The sequence below is a fragment of the Lissotriton helveticus genome, chromosome 1_1, assembly GCF_964261635.1.
Source record: "Lissotriton helveticus chromosome 1_1, aLisHel1.1, whole genome shotgun sequence".
In the NCBI taxonomy this organism is placed as follows: Eukaryota; Metazoa; Chordata; class Amphibia; order Caudata; family Salamandridae; genus Lissotriton; species Lissotriton helveticus.
The window spans coordinates 858,564,436-858,583,093 of record NC_136057.1 but is presented as its reverse complement, the minus strand read 5'-3'; the positions used below and the strand labels follow the sequence as shown (position 1 = coordinate 858,583,093).

The 18,658-nt window shown below is 43.7% G+C and overlaps 1 pseudogene; it reads left to right on the top strand.

Moving 5' to 3' along the window:
* The first annotated feature begins 267 nt into the window (after positions 1 to 267).
* On the top strand, positions 268 to 3,607 carry LOC144763041 (uncharacterized; annotated as a pseudogene).
* Positions 3,608 to 18,658: the final 15,051 nt, after the last annotated feature.

The following is an 18,658-nucleotide window of genomic DNA, read 5'->3' as shown; positions in this document are numbered from 1 at the left end:
TGACTGAAAATGTATCTTTCATAATCAGTGTTTGGTATTGGATTGAACTTGAGAATCAATGTTTCTTCAATCTGAAGGTATGTGATTCTTTCACACCATCACCAACAAGATTACTTGATAATCTTTTTGTTATCAGTCTTTCCAAGTGCATCAATGAAATCATTAAATGCCTCTATCCAGGCAGTCCATCTATCGCCAATATTGAGCTTTTTGGCAATATCAAAAGCTGGTGGAGGTTTCGGGAAGTTGGCATCATAGTAACTCGTTATGGCTAACATTGAAGGTGGAAATCTTTCTGCTACGGTTGACAGCCCATTTAAGCCTCTGTTATTTCTGAGGCTTTGGCAAAGGCCCAGCCTCAGAGTTGTCATGGACAATCGAGGGAACTGCTCCTCCTTGGTCTTCTTCGGAGTCCCTTCACTTGTTAGATACATCTGGAGTTGTTCAAAGTCATCACCTGGCAGATTTGGTGGTGTGCCACTACAGGTATCGCAAAGCTCATTAGGCACATCCCTTGTACTTCTTCTTGGTGCTGAGGTTGTTAAGCTCTGCTTAAAGAGGCTCTGGTAAGTGCAATGATAATATACTTCTTTTTTTACTTATTCTTTCAGCCAGCTCTTCTATGTATTTTGTTAGTATTTGAATTCTGCAGTTTTGTAGCTCTTTTTCCTGTATCAACACGTAACTGCTTTTTGCAGTATTGCTCTGTCAAACGTACAATTGTGTCTTGCATGGCAGCGCAGTACCTCTGTGTGTGGCCTAACAAGCAGGTTCTCAGCCATCAACGTGCAGATTCTTCGCAACACTTCCATTGTCTTCACCTACTTTGCAGCTGGAGTTGTGGTTTAACTCCATATGCATGCAGTGTCAATTCAATATTTTGACAGTGAAACACATGCATGCATAAGCAGTTTGCTTCGACCACAGGAAACTCTCTTAAAAAGCACGGTTGTTTTTGGGTTACTTATCCCTTATCTTGTCGCCAGTTTGTAGTGTCTTCCCCAGCTACGGTTCCCACCAATAACTACTCCAAACACAGAGCTTAATATTACACGTCTTTATTCATCTGCATGTAACTGCGAACCTATAATACTTAAACAAGCTTTAATTGCATTTAGCTCTGACACCCACGTCACAGCTCTACGGAGTCCATTAAGAGCCAAAAGGGTTCTGTCATAAAATTCGTAAGACACTACACCATCTAAGTTTCATGTTATCAGTTGTGAGTTGACTGATATGTTTTAAAAGTGAATGCACAATTCCAACAGTTTTAACAATGTATTTTCTCCACGGATTATAGGAAGAGATGTATAGTTTCTACTATGTGAACAGGGAATCAAGGGGACAAATATTTTAATAAAGACTCTACACTTTGTGAGTTCCTAGGCATTTCAGTTTCTCTCTCTGACTACAGTTTACTTTTCAGTCAATCATATGAGAGTGCTGCAGTATGATGAACTGGACTTATATATTTAACATCAGAGGGATGCTCCATTAATTGCTTGGTGTCCTTTCCTATACAGTGTCTAGTCCAGCCCTCAACAAATGTCATAATGCATAGCATAGACCTTTGTGTTGTACTACAGCAGCCTGGATTAGGAGTGGTCAGTAAGTGCTTATGAACAGTTTAGCCACTATATGCTCTAGTGCTTTAATTTAAAATCGTCATAGGCTAAAACTCATAGGGGACAATCATAACTTTGGAAATTCTTTTTAACTCCAGGGATCACTTTTCCTGTTAAGACCATTCCAAATGCCTTACACTGCTTGATTTGTGAGAAGAATGTCTCTTGTGGGCATCAAGTAGAGTTTGATCTGAAACGCAATATGACAGGTAAAATCGATTCATCCTTCCAGGGCACAAAAATAAAAATAAGCCCATTTCAGGCTACATGACAAAGAAATATTCCAGTGAAGATTCTCTTGCCAGAGAGGCAGAAATAACTTTGTGCTCATCTTGCTATGGATTATGTGAGCAGCCTCAGAAGGACACATTTCCCAGACTCTAAAATCACGCAGTTTTGTGCTTGCGCTAGAACAAATTTGTATTGGCTTTGATGTAAATAGTGCCGCAGTAGATGTGAGAAGGCATAACTCCAACAAAACTTGAATACTGGATCTGAATCCGGATATCTATTTTATGACATGTCCATACCATGGCTTACAATGCAGGCCCCATACTATTTCTGCTTTCTGTTCCAGCTGGAATGATTTTGATATAGAATAAGTGCTGCAGTGAATGTGGGAAAGCATAGCTCCAACAAAACTAGAGTACTGTTTCTGAATCCTAAAATCTATTTTATGACTTGTTAATGCTACATGGCTCATAATGCAGCCTCCCATACTATGTCTGCTTTCTGCTCCAGCTGAATAGATTTTGATATAGAAGAATTGCTTCTAGATGTCTGCTTTTGGTTTGACTACTCTTCAAAACATAACAACGTGTATGTTGAATTCTGTCAATGTGTTACTTTTGATTACTGCTCTTTGCGGAAATTGCTTTCTGTGATGTGGTTAGAAATGCCCGCTTGTTTGGATAGACTGATTCTTTAGTTTCATGCGCTGCATTCATACTTCCTATCAATACCAGACAGTGTCAAATCTAGCAAGGCTAGGTTAAGGAGACTTGATCAGAGTTTTGAGAACCCTATGACTGAGATCTACTGTCTATTTTGTCAGGCTGTTACCTGTGTTTATTAAATGTAGCCTTCTTGTTGCAAAGGGAATACCCAGTCATTCACCTCCTGATTGATGCCATGAGTTGACTAATTGTTGTGCTCTTGAGTAGAGTGCTTCATGTTGATGTCATACAGTCATTCAAGAGGAGCCCATACGCCAGTTTACCTGCATTTATCTCAGAAGAATGCCAGATCCAAGCCTGAATGTTGGCATCATTGTGCATGGAAGTACCGGAACATGATTGAAAGTGGGGAAATTGATCAATGAACCCAGAAAGCTCTCTATGAAGCAGTTCGCAGATTTTGCAAGAATGGAGTACAGTATGCTATGAAAGACCTTCCAGTTCATGACAACATGCTCAAGCATGTACGGATCTTCAACTTTTTTTAGGAAAAAAAACATGCTTTTGATAGTGTGTTGTTCTTGGTTGAACAGTTTGTGACCTACCACAAGTTTACAGAGCATTACTAAGTGAGCTTAGAAGATGAATTTGGACAATACCAAGTCACTGATCTTGAGGACATATCCAGAAATGCAAGAGAAAGGCTGCTATTAAAACAACTGTGATGTTGTGTCTTAGAGGATTGATGTCATTTGGCATTCACTTGACAGAGAATTTACTACTGTTGGCACTCAGAGAAGCTAGTTCTTCTTTCTTTAAAACATAGCCAAATTTATTTTTACGTTGCCCCACAGCAATGCTAATAAAGAAAGGGTGTTCTCAAGAATAACAATGAATAAAACAAAATTCCACTCCCCCTGTTTATTACTGGATAGTACAATGTCTTCTATGTTAAGGTTTCAAATGAACAGACCTCAAGGTAAAGCATATTATAGATATTCATCATCTGAAAACATCAAAAAGAAGGAAATAACTGTGACATTGGACTACATCAGATTGCATGGAAGCACAAAAACATTTCTTTAGCCTTTGTGTTAATTTGGTCTCAGATTAAAAGAGACCACTACCCGTATAAAGTTTAGTGTAAATAACATGTCACCGTTAGCTTCTTTGTACTCTTACCTCAACACTGTGAAGGTTCTGACTGGGCTGTTCGCTCTGGTTTTAGTGTGGTTTCTTATTTGCTGTTGTCTTCAGTTGGGCAGGAGTCATACTCAGTCTAGACTGTAGGTACATATGGACTATAATAGGGCACTCCTTATTTTATAATGCTAGTGGCAATCTGTTCCATCCAGAAAGTATATTCTTATGTTTTAAACTTTGTGTATCTCTGCATATGTACACAGATCTTTAATAAAGTACTGCCTCTGAAAGATTTGTTTAATGTTTTATACAATGGTTAGACATTTGTTTTACAGTACAATCTGGTTACATGGTGCTTTGCCGCAGTTTCAAGCTCTTCCTAGAGTTTCTCATTAGTCAAATGGGTGTAAATTCTGATATTTATTCATTCATTCATTCATTCCCAAAAACTTAATTTCGGTTAGTTTTAACCATAAAAGCACATACAAATACATGTACAGTTTTTATACAATTCATTAGTATTATATGCTCTAAAATGCATCATCTTAAAACATCAAAGGGGAGGAGACAATATATTAAAACTATAAAACTTTAAATAATCTTCAAGTGTTTAAAAAAATATAAAATAACATTTGCTGATCCACTTAGTTCCCTGTGTCTCTACGATAATGTGCACATGTGCCATCCTTAACTGAGCAATTTCCTTCGAGTAATCCACATTGAAAACAAGAACTTAGTTACAACGGACACTATCACTGGGTTTGTATCGGACTTCAAAATCCTGAAGAAAGCTAGATAATTCCTAATGCACAAATTGTTGCACAGCTGTATTATCCACTTTCTCCGTATAGTGCCGTAGGCCGGACAGAAGAGGGTGACGTGAAGAATCATTTCATCTTCTGTTCTGCAGCCTGGGCATAAGTGTACAGGACCCCCCGTCCACCTATTGGTCAGAGAATAAAGGGGCGGTGTTCCAAATCTAAACTGTAGGTACAGCTTCTTCGCTAGGGTGGGTTGAATTACATCAATCTCCTGTTCAAAGCTATAAAGTGACTTATAATCCAGGAAGGCATCAGTCAAACTTGTTGGTATAGCTGAGCAGAATGTCTTCCTGAGATTAAAGTCCTTTATAATGTTGGACAATGTTTTCTTAGAAATAACTGAGCAGGATGCCTCGGGGTTTGACCATAGGTTTTCGTGTCCGATCAAGGTGAAGGACTGCCTTACGAAGGATAACCATGGAATCCTGCCTACTCCTAAGGAGGCCAGCACCACCTTTAATTCCTCCTTGTAGCATTCCAACTCAGGAGTGCTCCACAACCTCCTCCAATAAAGGAGTGGGCATGAGGCGATGGCATCAGCAATAGGACTAATGTTCAAATCCAACCTGAGTGGAACAAGTGGGGTGTTTCTAGGCAAAGTTAAAGTTTGCCTGATAAAATTGTTTTCTGTAGTGGTTAACTCGGGTGATGGGACGTGCCCCCAAAGTTCCACCCCATAAAGGGATGATGACCTGGCTTGAACTTTGAAGATTTCGAGTGGGGCACTAACTATTTTATAAGCACAGTTTTTGGGACTTTTAAAATCCCCCCAGCGGTCTGAGTTAGTCTTAAGTTGGCCTTGGCCATTTGTGCGCCCCACCCCATTCTGTCATTTAGAGTTAAACCTAAATAGTCAAAAAGTTGGGACCCTTTCTAGTGGTCTACCTTCCCTGGTAGGATGGGGACAGTTAGTGGAATTGGCGTTAAATACCATGTACTTGGTCTTATCAATGTTAACTACCAGGTTTCTTTTATTACAACAGTTAATGAACTGGTTCAAGACCCTCTGCATGCCCATGGGCGTTTTTGAAAGCAGCAGGGTGTCATCCGCAAACATTAATGCAGGAAATCTCTGGGGGGCCAGTTTCGGGGAGTCGATGTCTTTGATGGTTAGTAGGTCTTCTATGAGCCCATTGAGAAAGAGGGAAAAGAGGGTTGGGGCAAGCACACAACCCTGCCTAACCCCTTTCTCAACCGGGAAAGGCCCCGTTAATTGGCCATGCTTTCCATAACGTACTCTGGCAAAAGTGCTATCGTGGAGGAGTTTAAATTGGTAGCATAGGTATGGTGGAACCCCCATAGATAATAAAATAGACCAAAGCTGGTTCCGGTCCACCATGTCAAATGCTGACTTTAGGTCCACGAACGTTAAATATAGACTTCCCCGGTCCAGAACAACGTGCTTCCAGTGAAGAAACTGGAGCCAAAATAGTCGGTTGTTGACGTTTTGGCCCTAAAACCTGCCTGAAGGGGGGTCAAAATATTATTGTCATTAACCCAGTCCAGTAAGCGTTGTAAGAGTAGCCTTGCATAGATTTTCTGGCTTACATCGATAGGGCTGATCGGCCTGTAATTTGAGGGTTCGAGCGGAGAACCCTTCTTGTAAATGGGTATTATCTCCGCCCCCAACCAAGTACCAGGAAGAGGTAGGCCCTGCAAAATTGCGTTGTATAATAATAATAGGTAAGGGGCCCAGACTACCGGTTCCTCTTTAAAAAGGTCACCCTATCTAGCCCGGGGCTTTGTTGGATTGCAGGCTGTGCACAGCAATAAGTACCTCATCCAAAGTGAATAGCGATGTAGACCACATTGGATCCGGGGCCAAAAGGGTGAGGGGGCTGCACTTCTTAATATAGGGGGAGTGGAGTAAAGCTCTTTAAAATGCAGACACCAAGATTCTTCGGGAATATTTGGATCAATCGAGGTCCTACCTTCTGGTTTCCCGATATGAACGAGATTCCAGAAGGTCCTGGTATCTTTAGCCTCGAGTGCGGATCTGATGGCGAGCCATCGTTCTTCTTCCCACTCTGTTTTTGCGTTAAAAATCATTTGCTTATAAGCGCGCCTGGCTACAGTCACTGCAACCGGCGTACCTTGCTTCAGTACCCTGAGCAGTGCGCGCTTCGATTCCCTACAAACCCTGTTGAACCAGGGGCGTTTAACACCCTGTATCTTAGGTTTAATGGGGGCTGTTTTATAAAAGGAATTCGCCAATACTGCGGTAAGTTCCTCGTGTAATCCTGAAAGGAGCCTTTGCACACTATTTTCAAATGGGAGAGCCATAATTGTATTTGCCCTTTCTAACAGAGGAATTAAACTCATATACAGTAACCGGGGCGGTTGCTGTCTGAATTGCCTCTTTGATTTTAAAACTTTACTTAATTCTGTTTTCGCTGCACTTATTGTTTGAAACTTGTAGCACTTTTTAAATTCATCCCTGGTAACACTCACCCGGACTGGAATCGCTAACGCGGGGCTCCGCTTCTTTCACTGACCCGCTTGAAGATTACCTTTCCAGTTCCGGTTTCGCCTGGCAGCTCCTCCCCCAGCTTGTATATAAGCAGTATTCCAGCATCAGCGCGGCCGTAAGGTAACCGGGGCTGTTGCTGTCTGAATTGCCTCATTGATTTTAAAACTTTACTTAATTCTGTTTTCGCTGCACTTATTGTTTGAAACTTGTAGCACTTTTTAAATTCATCCCTGGTAACACTCACCCGGACTGGAATCGCTAACGCGGGGCTCCGCTTCTTTCACTGACCCGCTTGAAGATTACCTTTCCAGTTCCGGTTTCGCCTGGCAGCTCCTCCCCCAGCTTGTATATAAGCAGTATTCCAGCATCAGCGCGGCCGTAAGGTAACCGGGGCTGTTGCTGTCTGAATTGCCTCATTGATTTTAAAACTTTACTTAATTCTGTTTTCGCTGCGCTTATTGTTTGAAACTTGTAGCACTTTTAAAATTCATCCCTGGTAACACTCACCCGGACTGGAATCGCTTACGCGGGGCTCGGCTTCTTTCACCGACACGCATGAAGATTAGCATTCCAGTTCCGGTTTCGCCTGGCAGCTCCTCCCCCAGCTTGTATATAATCAGGGATGCTCCGACCGCGCAGCGGGCGTGCCGGCGGTGCGCCAAAGACAAGCACGTCTGCCCCGTCAGCGCCAGGATTGCGCCTTGTGCCAGACCCCCTGGTCCGCCCTTCTGAAGAATTTACTCCAAAGAATGTCTTTTAAAACTTAGCACAGGGATGGGTGATCACGATACCCGCGACAAGCCGCCTGGGTCTGACCGTGGCACATCTCTGAAGGGGGAACACATGCAGGGACAAAACATCGCGTCAGGGCCATGGAAGGGCCCTCCCTTTCAGAATAACCAAAGGGATGGCACTAAGCCTGTGAAGGAGAATAATAGGGTCATTAGCTGTTCGCTTCTGAATGTGAGGTCGCTGGCCAGATACAAATACCAACTTGAGTGTCTAATACAGACAAAAGACCTGGATGTATTATTTCTTACAGAGACCTGGGCCAATGATAGCAGTGACCCAGATTGGAACATCGCCATCCCATCAGGTTACATAATTGTAAACATCAACCGAGCCGAAGGAAGGGGGGTGGACTAGCCATAATTCACCGATCCTGTTTCACTCTGCAGGTTTCGCCTGAGAACCTCGAGGGTGCAGAAGCAATGTGTTTCACCTTGAAATCTGATAACACATCCTCATTCTCTGGCCTGCTAATCTATAGGCCCCCTGGCCCAAGAGCTATGTTTTCAGCTGCAATCCAAGCTCACCTAGAAATTTCCCTGGAGCACGACTTCTACACTATCCTGGGTGATTTTAATTTTCACCTGGAGGACATAAATACCTCGGAGACGGTTAAACTCCTGGACATACTATCTTGTCATAATCTAGAGCAGATTGTCAATGAACCCACCCATATGGCAGGCCATACCCTGGATGGCATATTCACGAATCTGCCCCATGCTGCCAAAGGTAAGGTAACACCAATGGTCTGATCATTTTGCAGTGTTTTTCACCATCCTGCTCACCAGTTCCTCCTATAGAAGGAGTCTTAGGTCCCCCCCAGGAAATACCGGGCCTGGAAGTCAGTTACCAGGTCGGACCTACTTGATGCTCTTGAGGAAAGAGTAGGGGCCCGTCCAGATGCTAACCAGGCGGCTATAGCTCTACAAGCTAGCCTTCTCAATACGGCCAACCTGGTAGCACCAGAGAAGGTAGTCAGAGTGCGGCAAAAACGGGTGTCCGCCCCCTGGTATTCATCAGATCTAAAAAACGCCAAAATTAAATGCAGACAGAAGGAGAGGGTTTGGAGAATGAATTATGATCCAGCCCACAAGAAAAGCTACTGTGCTGCATTAGAGGATTATAAGAAATTAATAATCCAGGCAAAAACCTCCTATTATCACAGGAGGATTCAGGATGCTGCCCATTCTAGTAGAGAACTATTCTCCACTGTCAATGCCTTACTGACTTGTCCACGGGGCGAGAGCTTTCAGCCAGATAAGGCATTCACGGACAAGCTGGTGTCCAATTTCCAGAACAAGGTACAATCTGTATATGACGATCTGTCCAGAGCAGCAGTTAGTATACAGATCAAGCATAACGGACATAATGGTACCTGTAAAGCACAAAGTGGACTCTCGCTGTTTTTGCCGTTGGATAAGATCACGCTGGCTGACCTACTGCTGAAAACCAAGTCGGGTTCCCCAACAGACCCATGTCCTCCTTTCGTGCTCCACCTCGCACCGGCAGAGATAAGTGCCCTATCATTGCCGTTTTTGAATCAGGTTTTGAGTTCGGGAGTCTTTCCTGTAGCCTGGAAAAAGGCCTGTATTCGGCCCCTGCTAAAGAAGCCCAAGATAGATCCCTCCGATGTGAAGAGCTATCGCCCCATCTCTTGGCTGCCGCTGCCAGCTAAGCTTGTGGAGAAAGCGATGAATGTTGAGCTGTCTTCCTATCTAGAGACATGCCATATTCTTGACAACACCCAGCACGGCTTCCAGGCGAATCATTCCACAGAAACTGCACTATTGATGGCAGCTGAGGAAATTCGGAAGGGGATGGACGAGGGAGGCAGGGTCACCTTGGTTCGGTTGGATTTAATAGCAGCCTTTGACACCGTAAATCATGGGGTGCTCATCCAACGGCTGCAGGATGTTGGTGTCAAGGGCCTAGCGTTAGATCTTCTCTCCTCCTTTCTATCTGACAGGGAACAATTCATTTTTTGGAATGGCCTTCAGTCAGATAAATGTCACCTTCCAGGAGGAGTCCCCCAGGGCTCGGCCCTATCGCCCACCCTGTTTAGCATTTATGCTTCCCCTTTGGCCAAGATAATAAAGAATCTGGGCTTCAAGCTGGTGTCATATGCTGATGACACTCAGCTGATTGTTTCTGTGTCCCAGTCTGTGGATTCCAAGGCCGCTGATTTCGCCGGCTGTATGTCTGAGGTCATGCAGTGGATGAATCTTAACTTCTTGAAATTGAACACAGAAAAGACTGAAGTCCTAGAGTTTGGTCATAAAGTGTCTATCTGGAACCAAAACTGGGGGCCTACATCGGCAGGAGCCTGTCCGGTGCCAGTGACGAAAGCAAGGAACCTAGGGTTCATTTTTGATAAAGACCTGTCATGGAAGTCGCAGGTGAATCAGGTGGTCTCTGCCTGCTTCTTCATGCTCAAGGGGCTCAGAAAGATCTTGCCGCTCATTCCTTACCACCTTAGGAAAACTGTTATAATTGCCACCATCTTTTCTAGAATAGACTTCGGCAATGCCCTCTATTTAGGAGCAGGGTGCGCTCAAGTGGCTAAGCTGCAATCAATTCAGAACGCCGCAGCCAGACTGCTTCTTCAGCTGCCTAAATACCATTCCACCTCACAGGCTATCAGGCAGCTACACTGGCTCCCGGTGCGGAGACGGATTGACTTCAAAGCACTCTGTCTGGTCCACAAAGCACTGGCGGGAGTGGGGGCCTCCGATCTTCAACACCTATTTACAAGGTACCAGCCAACTCGACCTTTGAGGTCCGCCACGCAAGGGCTGGCTATGGTCTCCAAGGTCAATAGACAACGTTGGGGAGGGAAGGGCTTTTCCCATCTGGCCTCGAGGCTTTGGAACTCTCTGCCACTGCAGCTAAGACAAATGTCCAACCATATGCGTTTTAGGAAGGAAATTAAGACGTGGCTTTTTACTCAATAGGACAATGGCTAGCGCATATCTCTGTTACCATGCACAGCGCCAAGACGCCTCGGCATTAGTGCGCTTTAGAAATATCATCACTCACTCACTCACTCATACAATTTGCCCATATCCTCAGTAGACATCTTCATTGCTCATCGGATTCTCCTCCCACCTTGGATTATTCTAAGGTCACTGTTTTCGTAGGATTCACTACCCTCAGTGGTCAAGTTAAAATTCATTTCAATTGACAGGGGGTTATGGTCACTTTCCATGCGACTAGAAATGTAGAAGTTGAGGATCTTGGGCCATAAAGACATACTAGCCATAAAGTAGTCAATTACAGAAGTGCGCCCCATTCCACTATAAGTTGGGTGCCCTGGGCTATCCCCCTGGAATCGCTCATCACACACTCTTATAGAGAAAGAATAGGTAAGAGAAATTAACTGAAGTACCAGGGCTGACCAATGCTTTACTGGATAAATATGCGGGTGCGGGACTAGCCATGCTTCATCCTCTTCCGTTGAGATCTGGGAGACACCCATGAGTGGTTCGAATTGACAATTAAAGTCACCACCAATCATCAGTGCGGCATCACCCGGGAGAGAGTGAAGTAGAATGGACAAAGAATCTAGAGTCTGGAAGGTGCCTCCCGGTCCGGCTGGCCTCAAATAGATATTAATGTGTGACAGTAAAATACATGTCAGATCGGGGCTATTGATGTCTATTCTTTTCATAGTAAACGCAAGGTGGGCACCTACCCATATACACAGACCCCCCGATGGTCTGCCTCTGGGTCCCTTTGTAGCTGGCTCCATGTAGGTGACATAGCCCAGTCTGTGTATGGGATTAAGGGCCCAAGTTTCCTGAAATAAGCATATCCCATGAAGGTCTACAAAGGCACACCAATCGGGAATTTCTAGATTGGCAGCGAGACCCACTACATTGCAGGATAAGATTTTTAAAGTCGCATTTTGATTGGATGTCCTACATACCAAATTGCCACAGGTAGCCAAGCTATTCGGGCCCCCAAGTACATTAAGAAGCCCATGTTGTACCGGGGCAGGTTGTAAAAGCGAACTTTGGGCAGATGGTACAGTAGTACGGGTGATTGTTGGAGTAGCCACTGTTTCCCTCATAGATACTCCCCCATCAAAGGGACATTCTTCAATGGATAATAACAAATCCGTGGGACCTTCTACCCCCTTCTGTCCTACCCTCCCGTGGTCTACTGGAAATAGCTGGTTAATAGCTTGCCCTGCCCGCCTTTCTATATCCACCCCATTTCCTGAGGCTATACTATTCTGGACTGGGCTTTGGGACACATACCGTCAGTCACAATCCCCCACTCCTGACAGAGCATCAAATCTATTAAACAACCTGATATTCCCCAAAGGACATGAGTTCAGCGCTTCTCCCAATGGGACGGTTTCTCTTGGTATGAAATGCGGGGATCCATAGAAGTAGGACAAGGGCAATGTATGAATTCCGGGCGACAGATCATTTTGGGGCCAATACAGATAAATTCAACACACCTCCAGTCTCAGTCCCCCACCATAGATTTAGTACTCCTACCTGTCCAATTCAATCTCCTGGCAAACAAAATTTCTGCTCGTATATTAGTTGGCAATGCTCGATACTCATTAAGCCAGAAGGTGCACTTATTTTTGAGGTCTGTATATGTCTCCCTTTTCCCCTGGGCCAATGGGGGAACCCCAACCAAAACTACCACGTAGGGGGCTGATTCGGGAGGGAGATCAATAATGGGTAGGGTAGCTACACTGTGTACTTGAGACGTCACAGGCAATTTTTGATGTGTAGCTGCAGGTCTACTAGCATCTACTTGATGTGGCCTATCCCTCGGAGCTATGTTTTCAGCCCCAGACAAATTAGGAGTCAGAGATATGTCAGTAGACAGCGTGGGGGCTTTTTGGATAGAGCCAGTACACCCGTTTGGTACTCCAACAGCATTAGGGTCAGCAGAAATTTGTCCTGTAGTTTTTTTCTGCCTACAAGTTAAATCACTTTTACAGGTTCCCACCTGCTTCTGAACTGATGCGAGTGAGAGTTCAAGGCACACCAGTTTATTCTCGATTGAGTCCAGCCGGGCGGATATTGGAGTACATAACTTCTTGAGGGTGCTATCCAGTCTCTTCCAGAACGATGGGCCCAAGTCAGGTTGTACATCTCCCCCCACAATAGTATTATGCCTACTATGCCCCTCTGTTGAAATTACTAAAGGCTGTGCAGGACTAGGAGGAGGCCTAGCAGCAAGATCTTCATCAGGCACAACCATTTTACCAATTTTGGCTTTTCTCCCCCCTGCATGTATTTAAGCCCAGTTACGCTTTCTTTTAGCTGTCACTCCCGCCTCCCGCTAAGCAGGACATGCATGGCATGGGAGGTTGAGCGAGTTTTAATATTAGGAGAGGGAAATCTCCTTACAACATTATGTGCGTCAATCCCATTGGGGGAGTTGAGACTTGTTTCGAGGGTGACAACAGACTGTCATAAGAGGCTTCTCTCCTCCACCCCCGAGTGGGGCAGCGTGTCCTGGGAATCAGCCTGGTGATAAACTGGTGATCTAACCCTCGCCAGCCTTCCCAATGAAGATCTCTTGTCGAATGGGGTTTCCAAGGATAGTCTCTGCTCTGTAAGTTCAATATCCTTGGCCAGTCCTGATGATACCCTGACGAGGAAATTGTCCAGGGTGCCCATTAATGACCCTCCAGTAGACTTCCTACCATTCACTCCTTCAGTTAGTACAGTAGACATGTTTGCTATGTGGAGCCTGTCACTTATACTCCTCTATAGCAGATTATAGCACTGCCAGACAATACTGAATGTCACTAACCTTTTTTCGCTGAGGCTGATATTAGATATGTGGACCGTCCCGTCCTGAACCGGTCTTGAACGGGCTTACGCCCGGCACGTCCCGCGTCGCGGGGTGCTGCTCCCGCTAAATGCGCCTCCTGGCGCGATGTTGCAGCGTCAATCACGCCGCACCGCTGGGACTGCTGGGAAGTGTAGGCCCAGTGCAACTGGTGCGGCTTCTGTGGCGTTTATGTTGCTGCGGTGGAGAAAATAAAGTGTCCCTGCTCCTTCCTGCTGCCCAAATAGACTCTTGGCTGTGGCGGCGATTTCAAGCAACACATATTTATATGTTTTGCTGAACTTCATTGCTTGATTTTGCTCTTGAGAAAGTGATACACTAAGTGTCACACATTTGGTCATTGAACTTAAACCACACGTACACTGAAACTATGAAAATGGTACACATAAGCAATCAGAAACCTAGGTACAAAAGGAAATATAGCACACTTAAAGGTTTCTTTATGTACTCGAATGCACAACAATTTATTTTTTAGAAGATTTCACCTCCTTCTATACTTTTCTACTTCCGAATCTGTTGAAACTGCATGTTATACTATATCCCTTCTTGCCACATGTGTCTTACAGCCTTTTTCATCATTCTCCCGTTTTGCGAGCCCCTAATAGCGATTCATAATGACTCACTATTAAGGACTTGCAAAACGGGATTCATGTAGGAATTGCAATAAATATTGCGATTCCTACATGTTCCTTATTTGCGATTAGCTAATTGCTAATCGCTAATAAGGAATAACTCCCCATGCATTCCTATGGGCCTACAGGCCCATAGGAATGCATGGGGAGTTATTCCTTATTAGCGATTAGCAATTAGCTAATCGCAAATAAGGATGCGATTTCAAGGGTGCAGGGGTGTCCAAAGGACACCCTGTAGCACCCCTGAAATGTAATCTACATTGGTGTTGTGCACACACATTTGTGTAACATGCAACTTAGAAAAATGCATTTAAATGCATTTTTCTAAGTTTTTGCTATTTATCGAAAGGTCTGACCTCTCGGTAAATAGCGGCCCAAAATTGCAATTTCGCAATTTTAAAATGCTTCATGAATTGCATTTAAGGAATCTCAAATAGAGATTCCTTAAATCCAATTCTTCTCAAATGTGCGAATTCTTAAATAGCGAATTTTGCATTTGGGATGTTGAATCCCAAATGCAAAAATTGCACTAGCAACAGGCAAGATTCTGAGAATCTTGCCCTTTGCGAGTGCAATTTAGCTTGATGAATCAGGCGATCCTTTGGACACCCCTGCACCCTTGAAATCGCATCCTTATTTGCGATTAGCAAATTGCTAATCGCAAATAAGGAATAACTCCACATTCATTCCTATGGGCCTCTAGGGCCATAGGAATGAATGGGGAGTTATTCCTTATTTGCGATTAGCAATTTGCTAATCGCAAATAAGGAACATGTAGGAATCGCAATATTTTTTGCAATTCCTACATGAATCCCGTTTTGCAAGTCCTTAATAGCGATTCTTTATGATTCGCTATAAGGGGCTTGCAAAACGGGAGATTGATGAATCAGGCTGTTAATCTCCCTGACGTCCCCGGGCGTCTTCAGCACCTTAGGGGTGATTAATTCATGCTTTACAAATACCTGGTGTATTTTATGTCTTACATTTGAGTATAGCTATACCATAGAGTGTTTCTGCAATCAGATTTAATGTCCACATATATATATATATATATATGCATATATTTTACTTTGTGATTATTTTCACAAATATACTTGGCATATATATTATGGAATAAACAAATCTAGTTCTCATTGCATATTTCTTCATCCAGTCTCAGGTACGCAGTGTGTATGTGTGTGTTCTTATATAAATGTTTCTAATAATTTTAAGAAACGTTAACAATTAATTTCAACTGTGATAATCAAAGTCAGTTATTGAGTTGACTGCTACACTCAATTATGTGAACTACCATAAAGTTTAAAAAAACAGGAGCTTTTTAAGGTAAAAATAATTTTAATGAGAAAGCTAGGGCAAACTTTTTTTGTGACAATATTAAAGTCTAGAAAGCAGTTTCGATAATTCTTCACACAAAATCAGTAAACGGATGACAAATGTAATGAATGCTAATTTTGTGTAAGGGCTCATGGGATATGATTTTTGAAAAAATATCCTACTTCAGTTAGCTTACATGGATGGTAATTAAGATATTTCCATCTGTCTCATATTGCTGAATATGTTCCTTTTGGTCATTCTTAAAATCCCCAAAATTCAAGGGACACCTTAATAAGGGGGGAGCAGGGGTTTGGGCTGGTGGTTGAGGTCTTCCGACCACACTATTACAGGTAGGGTGGTCAGACAGCCATTGCACTGCCACAATTGCCGGGGATTATAGATCCCTAGCTGTGGCACGGCAGCCATGAGGCTGCAATATGCTTGGTGGGACTGCTGCAGTCCAGCAAAGCATATTACAAGTTTCCTCTCTGCCTCAGTTTTGATAGCAATTCCTTCTCCATGAAAACCGTGGTGGAGAGGAAACTGTTGCCTCTGGCCCATGGAGTACATGCAAGGAGGCACATGTTGTGCTTACCTCTGTTAATGCACCCCAGTACCTGCACCGCATGGACTGCATCAGTTGTGCAGGTACTGCCTTTGATGTACCATTGCGGTGCCTATTTCATAGGCGCTGTGAAGAACCGGAGCCTTAGAGGCCCGGCGGCCCAGGGTACGCCTAAGTCTTTGAGTTCTCCTGCCTGGTTGAACAGAGACACCGGACACTCCATGGCGTAGAAGATCGTATTTTATTAGCTGCAGTCAGCACAGTTGTCCCTGAAGTACAGAAAGTATGTTCAAAGGAGACTGCTCTCGAACTCCGTGGCACACAGGTTTATATACATTTGAGATACACAATGAACAATCCCAAGACATACAAATTAGACAAATGCGAGGGGCTCGGAAAGCAAAGTATTACGTAACTTCAAACAATCTTGGTTTTTGGCTGTGTTTGTTACCCAACCCCTTAAGCTATTGGCAAATGACCCCACACAATCCAACTTGCAGGTGAAGAAACACATTTGTATGTTTATGTAGCAGAAGCAGACCGCTCGTAAAGGTATGTAATACAGGCGGTTGCGTGTGAGTTAAATGTTTGCAATTCCATCGCGCGTTGACTCAAAACACGTTCTTCTCTTTTTAGAGATCTACGGATTAGGAATCGGAATACGCGAAGAGTAAAAAGAAAGGCGTTTCCAACGTTCCGCAGCCCCGGCTGGGGCCGTGGTTTGGGGGCGTGAGGCGGCACCCTGTTTGGTAAAGCTACAGGTACGAGAATGATCGTATTCTGGGTGTAGAAGTAGATGCTTGACATTGTGGCAATCTTTTTTTTAAAAACTATGCACTGATGAGGGTATTGCCCATACAGGTACACGTGAAACCTTTGACGAAAAGACAACGTTTTCCCACACTGGTGCTCACTACAGGTACGATATATACATTACTGTATATAAGTATCCTAATTTCAATTAAAGCATTTCAGGTTATGACATACAGGTCATGTTTTTTTAAATAGGATTAAAGGCAAGAAAAGATATTCCTCCGCCCCTCCTTATATTGCAAGATCGTTTTTATTAAGGTATGAATTCCTTGATTTTTTGCGATAAGTTTGGCAATGCTCATGATTATGCATTGTAAATATGGACAATGTTTTTGTTCATTCTCCAGATTATTTTTGTGTAAAAGTGTCCCCTGTTGATACATGAAATAAGGACTGTGTCCATGAATAGAAATCACTACAGGTCAACCTCGTAGAAACATACAGGTACATTTATTATTTTTTATCCAAACGGTGTTATCTTTGAGAAGAGGCAAACAGGTTGTATTAAAACGCTGTTTTTTACATCCCAATAGAGAAATAACAGAGCCCTGATGATAGTTTGGACATTTCTGGCCCGAACTTGAAACGCGTCGGCAAATCGAGCAAGAGCTAACTACAACATTTAGTGTGTTTCAAAACAAAACTGCCACATGCTTTCATGCTCTTACAACTGAATTGGCTCTCTTCATGAAAATAATTTTCGTGATTATGAAATGGTTTAATATATTGCAAAACTGTGACACTGCAATGTGTATAGTGGAGAAGCGTGGCTCAGTGGTTAGAGGCGGCAGACCCGGAAGCTGAGATCAGCCGTGGACCAGGGTTCAATTCCCCGCCTCGGCGGGTCTCGGGCTCAAAAATTCCACGGACTCGACAATTCTCGCTCCGGTGCCTACTCGACTCACGGGGTCACACTCTGCGACTCTGGGCAATAGCTTGCTTAATCTCCACTACGGCCCCTCGCGGCGGGATGCCTGGCTTTCACCTTGTGAATACCCTGCCGGGGTATCTCACAGGGGAATACCAGGACGGGTTCCCTAAGCAAGCGCCTTGAGACCCCTGGGTGATTCGTGCGCTATATAAATCGAAATACATTTACATTTACATTGTTTGTTGGATGTAACACTTGATGTTTTCCTTTTGTATAATTTGGAAGTGTGTCTTGTTAATTGTGTAGCAAATTTTTGTAATTCTTTGTATTGTGTATTCTTTCTTCGCCATTTAAAAACTTTTTAAATAGTTTCTAAAAAAAAGGTATAAATAAATATACTGGACTAGATTTAACGATTTTGTTTATTTAGTCTTTAAATACTAACTCATTGAGTAAGGGGGCAATTTTGTGTATGTCAATATTACAGGGTCCAGCCCTCCCTCAGTCCCGCTAAGGACCTATCTCCTTTCATGGGACACACATAGTGGCAAGTAGGCCACCAATGGCGGGACCACACTGTATACACAGGCATCAAGAAAATATGATGGCTAATATCGCTCCAAGGAAAATTAGTATCTTCCATCCCCAAACAGACAATAATCCCCAGAACCATCCTACCAAAGACCAGTCTCCTTCGTCCTGATGAATCGACTCGGAGATGGTATGCAGTTTGGAGATGGCCTGGTATATTGTCGGAGCGTCATCAGGGACGTAGATGCAGCAGCTAGATCCAATCAATCTACAGACCCCTCCTCGGTCTGCTAGGATAACGTCTAATGCAATCCTGTTCTGCAATGTCATGAGACGATCAGCCTGAAGTTCTGCTGTAATGTTAC